This window comes from Crocodylus porosus, unplaced genomic scaffold (assembly GCF_001723895.1).
Source record: "Crocodylus porosus isolate Cpor-Errol unplaced genomic scaffold, CroPor_comp1, whole genome shotgun sequence".
NCBI lineage: Eukaryota > Metazoa > Chordata > Crocodylia > Crocodylidae > Crocodylus > Crocodylus porosus.
In genome coordinates this window covers 20899030-20905718 of record NW_017728915.1, presented here as the reverse complement: position 1 = coordinate 20905718, position 6689 = coordinate 20899030, and the positions used below count along the sequence as shown (strand labels likewise).

At 39.3% G+C, this 6689-nt stretch overlaps 1 long non-coding RNA gene across 1 annotated transcript in view; it reads right to left on the bottom strand.

The window, feature by feature from the left end:
• Positions 1-719: 719 nt before the first annotated feature.
• The window catches only part of LOC109310565, a 23647-nt gene continuing 17677 nt past the window's right edge, over positions 720-6689 (bottom strand). The window contains exon 2 of the long non-coding RNA XR_002101249.1: positions 720-1428. This is a non-coding gene — a long non-coding RNA (uncharacterized LOC109310565). The remainder of the gene's footprint in view (positions 1429-6689) is intronic.

The window sequence follows — 6689 nt, the reverse complement described above, 5'->3', positions numbered from 1 at the left end:
CACTGCCCCACCAACACACAAAGACCTAAAAGCACTTTTTAGTAAATAAAACATTTCAATTACAGTTTTGGTTACTTTTTCAGAAAGAGGTGACATTTTTATTCATAGTGAATCATTTCTATAAAGGAAATCTCTTGTGAAAAAAATGACTTTGAAGACAGAATTTTCATTCACAATATCACCCCGGCCTATTCAATATTGTAAACAGAACTAAGGACCAGACTCAATGACTGTTACAATCAGCAGACTGATTATATATTATTGTATATTATTATGCAGCATAGTTTATTAAGTTGTTATTGCAATTTTTTAGTGCAATTACCTGCTTCTATTCCCCTGTTGTAAAAGCTAGGACAACCTACCTGGAAAATTCCATATTATTTAATAATTCTTTTCACCATATTTCATGTACAATTATCCTCCATAGTGAAGCTATCCGCACAGTAAAAAAATCCCTCTCCTTGTGACCAGGTATTAACACATCCTTGGTGCTTTGATCTTTTCTGATAATGGGCAGATATATACAGAGATTCAGAGATGTAGTTGCATGAATACATACTGTACCTGCCCTCTATCCTGCTTGTTGCAAATGGGCAGAAAATCAAAACAAGCTAAATTCTTGCTCTCCGAGTAGTCAGACAGAAGGGAAACAGCTAGGAAAATGGCTAGACCAATTCATAAATATGTAAAAAGGTTCAAAATTCACATAGCTGTAGAAATATTATTTCAAAATCTTTTTATTCAACTGTTATTCAGCAATATACAATACAGTTTATAAACAAATGTCTTACCTTGTTCCAATCTTTATTTAAAAATAAATATTATTGACAGTGAATATTAATTATGGTAGGATGTGCCTTTTTAATTAAAATGTCTCAAAAAGAAATAATTTACTTTAATTAAAAAACAGAAAAAAGGAAATCCAAAAATCTAAACACAAGAATCTACTAAAAATATCTCCCTTCTTTAGAAGGATTTTGACCCAACATCTTTACATAGTGTCATAAAGATAACTGCTCAACAGTTCGTGCAAAATGAATAGTCAGAGGGAAGGTTTAGAAAAGAAAATAATATTACATTAAAATAGAGAACTCATAGGTGCCATGCGCAGAGCAGGGCTTCACACAAGATAATCTGGAAACTAGATGCATTATTTTAGGTGGTTTACTTTGCTCAATGTCCCCAAAAATATGCTTTTACCCCCCGTGTAGAGTTTGCCATGCTTCTTTTTCAGTCTCTTTCTGTCCATCTTTAAAACTGTAGTTTTTATCAAGGATCTGTTTTCTTTTTAAATAGGTTCCTTTTTGTTTGGCTGAGGAATATTGGATAAAGTAGTCCATCAGTGGTTTACTAATAAGTGTATAAGCTTATGCAGTATTAACAGGAACATGTATAGGAGTGGGTCTGTAGCATAAATAGGTCCTGTACCTAGAAATAAGAGAGAGAAAAAGAGAGAAGGTTTATCTTTTATTATAAACCACCACCTCTATTCCAGTTATACATATTAGTTTTTAACACAGATGAGAGATAAGGAAGGATTTATTTTTTTCATTTCAGAACTAGCAGTCAGAAACAATGGTAGTAGTAAGGCAGCATCTTCAAGCTATCCAGCTTAATGTGCTTTTTCCCCCAAAAGCCAAACTCTTAGGTCATTTCGTTATGCATTACTAATGGTAAAACTTAGCTTCTGGTAGATCAGCAACTGAGAAGGCTATAAATGCATCTTGATCTGGTATACAGTTTCCTGACAGATGACAGGTATCAGCCACCCATTACTTTAAAGGAAAATGACAAATGCTGTAGCTGGGCTCCGCAACATCACTTGATTAACAGGATATACACCCATTTTGTTTGGAATCAGGACAGCAAGACCTTGACGTTATTTTTTTTTTTTACCTTCCATAGAAAACAAGCAATATTCAAAGTAGGAGGAAGATATACACCCCCCCCAACTACACTACACTAGGAGTAATAAAAAATGGGAATCAGACATGAAAGAATTCCATTGAAGTCTTTTTTGTCCAAGCTCTGCCAAGGGCAAGATTATTTTATTGAGTATGGTCTCAAAGGTTTTATCCAAGTCAGTTTTAAGTGTCATAAGTGATAATACTGGTCAGTTTTTCTTGGGAAATTTCTACGTGTCTGTTAGACCTCATAATTAATTGTTTCCTTGGTTTCAGAAACTTCTCTTAACAGTCACTTTAAAATGTCATGCTTCTATTATCTTGTATTACCTAAATCATTCTTTTCCTCTATCTTGTTTAGACCCTTGGGGCATGTTCCCACAAGTGCACATGTGCAGTTTGCAGCACCACAAACTGCATGTGGCACACATACAGACATTAGGCATGCTGCTAATTTGCAGTGTGCTGGGTTGTTTTTTTACACAGGGAGACCTGGAGTAAAAAATAACCGCTGCAAAAAAATCACCGCCAGAACGGGAGTCTGGCCAGCCAGAGCCAGGCTCTGACCCCGACTGCAGCCACTGCTGCCCTAGGGGTCCCTCAGGATCCCAAATATATGCTGCTGCTATTTGTCCTGCAAGAAACACATGTCTCTGGCATAGGCGCTGACTCCATGGGTGCTCCAGCACCCACCAAAAAATATTGGTGGGTGCTCAGCACGCACAGAGCTGCTTGCAGACATTAAAAAAAAACAAACCACACACTTTACCAGAAGAAGCAGCGCATGACTTTAGCCTGGATCAGCAGTATCTGTATAGCATTTCAGCAGGACTTTTTGGCACTTTTATTTAAGTTGATTCAATCAGCTATTAAAGTGCCCAAAAAAGCCTACTAAAGTGCCCAATCTATAAAGATGCTTTTGAGCAGCATTCAGGCTTCCCAAGTTTCTCTACAAACTAAATATTAGATACAGGAAACTTGTTATTTGCGGGCTCAGCCTTTGTGGTTTCAAATATTCATGAATGCCAAACCTGTATCTTAAATACACTTAAAGGAGCTCTTTGGGAGCTCCACGCTTGCCACCGGGCTCCGGTCACTGCCGGAGCAGCCGTGCCCCCCCCACCAGCTGCCAGGGGCACTGAGTTCATGAATGCAGAGCCCTATTCCCCGAGGATACAAGAAAGTATCCCCCACGAATGGCGAGGGTTACCTGTACAATATCATGTACAAAACTTTAACTAGATGAAGGCCCATTTTAAAACTATGATTTGTTTTGCAAATAATTTTCTGCATATGCAATTCTTTCCCATAAACTGTGACAGTAAAATAAACTACTTTTATTTCTTGAAACATGATAAAAATACCTTGTAAGATTCTAGTCATTAGCAACCTCCATTACACAGTAGTTATTCGGTAACTTAGGTTGTGGTCTCATACCCCAGTCCATTATGAAAGCGTGGTGTCAACATGCTTTATGTTTGGAGGAAGCTCCAAGAACCATGTGGAAGACTACATGTGTTGCCATGTCCTTTCAGTTCTGCTTTAAAAAGGCATCTTCTTCCACAAGAAATCTGCTTTTTATGTATTTAGAATCATACTAAACAATATTTTATTGGTGCTTTTTACTTCCAGAAGTTTTGTAAGACCAATACAACTAAGACTCTATAACCTGTATTAGGACCCATCATCTATTGATTGGTATTTAGCATATGAAAAGAACTTGAGCCTCAGCTATCAGATGAAGTTTGCAGGTCCAGTAGAAGAAACATCCTTTCACTTGAAAACTGAGCTCACTAGTTGTTGTCAAGAAACAAAACCCACAGGAGCTATCCACTTCTACTGGCACAGGCCTTTTCAGAAAGGGTATCTTCAAAAGGGAGTGGTAGGCACCCTGTTTGGGAAGCATTTGTCTTGGTTTGTTATGCAGAACTGAATGAAGCGCAAGTCTCTGAAAGTGTGTCCTGTGACTCAGGCAAAGGGAATGCTTGAATGTTTGGTACACAAGGCACCAGTCTTCCTCATATTCACCCTTGCAATTACTTCATGATCCACATTTGCTGTGCCAGCAAAAATGCATTATAGCTCAATACCAAAACAGTTATTCAGTCTCAAAATTGCAGTCTTGTAATTAAGAATTAACTTCCTCACTATCTAATTTCCAGACTCCAATGAGCATATGAGAAACCACCTTGCACAAATGTTGTCTGCCTTCACCAGTTATTGGCTTCTTAATTAAAGTCCTTCAGAGCACTTTTGCGTAAGGGAGTAGCTACTAAGCACTACCTAAGCAGTAAAAGGAACTTGGGTGCTATTTCTTTTTACAGAAAATCATTCACACATGCAATTAACTACAGTAACAAGAGAAGCAATTAATCAGATTGTTTGTAAAAGACATTTAAACGTGTCTAGAAGGAGGGAAGAAAAAGCATGGCTTAGACATTTTGACTGAGGATCCAGGAGTACTTTCTGGTTCATTTGCAATCCTAAAACATTATGTTGTTGCAAGGGAGGCAGAAAGTACAGATGAGCAAAACAAAAGGTAAGAGGGAAAATTCAGTTTTACACACCTTTCTGCAGTGGTGTACACTTAGTTCTATTTAGGAAACATCAGCTTGACATGGGCAAGGGCCTTTGGCATTTAGGATGTACTGTAATTCAGAAACAAGAGTTCTTGTCCCTCCTTACTGCCACAATTAGCACATATAGCAGCCTGAAGGGAGCGTAGGCAGAGGTCATCTAGACTTTACAGCAGCTTGCCAGGGAAGAGGATCAGCCAGTTCCACACCTGCACAGCACTGAAGTGAGAGTTTGACTCTCTATTTAGCACATACAAATCTAAATTTGGGGGAAGCTGCAGGATCACGCCGAGTCATCTTTAGCTAAACAGGACTCCTGTTTGTAGGACTGCTGTCGTTAAATTCAGAGAAGAGAAAAGGATGCTTCTATAAACAGGAAAATTGCCCATGGAAATAGCATCTAGGAGTTGATCCTGTAGAAACTCTTTTAACTGCAGTGTTCTTACAACAGGTCTCTTGAAGTGGTGCCAGCAGTACCCAGATAGGATTACTTTCATTGCTATGGTAATGATGATTATATGCCACTACATTCAGCAACTTCAGATCAGCCTGCTTCAGAAGATCATCTTTGGCCAAATTTAAATTCTAAGTAATCCTAATCTGATTTCAAGCTTTGTTAAAGTCCTGAATTAAAACAATAATTAGCACATTTTTCTGTGAAAACCCTGTAATCTCCATTTCCAGTTACTCCCCACCTCTAAATTCTGCAGCAGGATTCAAGACCACAAGGACTGCTTATTCTACAATGGAATTGAAGGTAGTGTAAAAGTGATGCTGTAGCTGTGATGGTCCTTTTTCCCCCATTAGGATGATACCTTTTATTGGACCAACTATATGTAGCTGGGATCAAGTTAGACAAGCTTTTGAATGCAAGCTATTTTTCCTCAGTTCTCTGATCACAGGGAGCCAGGCACAGCACAGTGAAAAACACCAGAAGGGAGAGGGGTGAGAGACACTCTCAGGAGCAGCAGACACAAAATTAGCAGAAGAAAGGCAGCTGACTACTGGGAGATCAAGGCCTATCAAAAGAGAGGACGGTCATTCTTACTTTTCCCCTGTGGAAAAATTCAAGAGTAGGAGTAAAATATAATGTATCATAAAACCAATGTCAATATTTAGTCCTTGGTTTTTAGTGTCCAGTCAGTTTATGAATTGTTGTAGCATTTTAAGTAAAATAAGCCATTTGGTTTCTTGTTTGCTTTTTTCTTCCTAAAGGCATTAGAGGCAAGGATTTCTTTTTTTGGTGCTACCTTTTACTGGACCAACAATGTAGTTGGGAGAGACAAGCTTTCAGACACAGAGGGAGTATTTACATGTTCATTTTACTGCTGAGTAGACTAATTAGCTCTGCAGTAAAGTGTCACCTTCTACACATGCACTAGTATTAGAGCACAGTAAACTCATTAACTCCACCATAAGATAGTACTGCTGGGGACAGTACTATCTTACAGCAGGATCTTTTATTGCACTGAAACACACGTGTAGATGGTGACCGGGTAGGGGCAAGATTCCTGCCTGTCACCTAGCGACATGGCTGCGCCAGATCAGCGCACTTGTGCCCCAGCCAGTCACTCTACTGCTCTCTGCCACCACCAGGAGCCTGGGGCTGACCATCCCCTTCCTCCCTGGGGCTTGCTCCACTCCAGTTCACACTGGTGCTGCCCTGGGCATATGTGCAGACTGCACCTGGGAACAGTTTACTCCAGCTTGATCTGCTCCCAAGTTCATTGTGTCACCTTAATTTCACATGTAGATGCACCCAGAGTGACCTTCTTTATATCACTTACTGAAGGCAGTAATTCCTCTTTAAATACTTAGGACGACATTCTTCTTTTGCATTAGGTCAATGACATGGTATTATTATAAAACTCTTCTGAGAGAAGAATCTGGTGCACAAGGATTTTGACATTATAGTTCAGTGGAAAAAGAGTTAGGCTATAACAACAAATCTGGAATGACTTGCTGAATAAATCAGGTGAAATCACACCTAACTTCAAGGGAGGAAAGAATTGCAGAAGGTAAGACCCCTATTTGAGGGTAGCAAATTACTAGTCTGAGGATCCTGCCTCTCTGAAGTTACTCCTGAAATACAGTTACTTGCAGTAGAATTTCATAGATTTTTCATAGATTTCATAGACATTAGGGCTGGAAGGGACCTTGGGAGATCATCGAGTCCAGCCCCCTGCCCAAAGGGCAGGAAGTCAGCTGG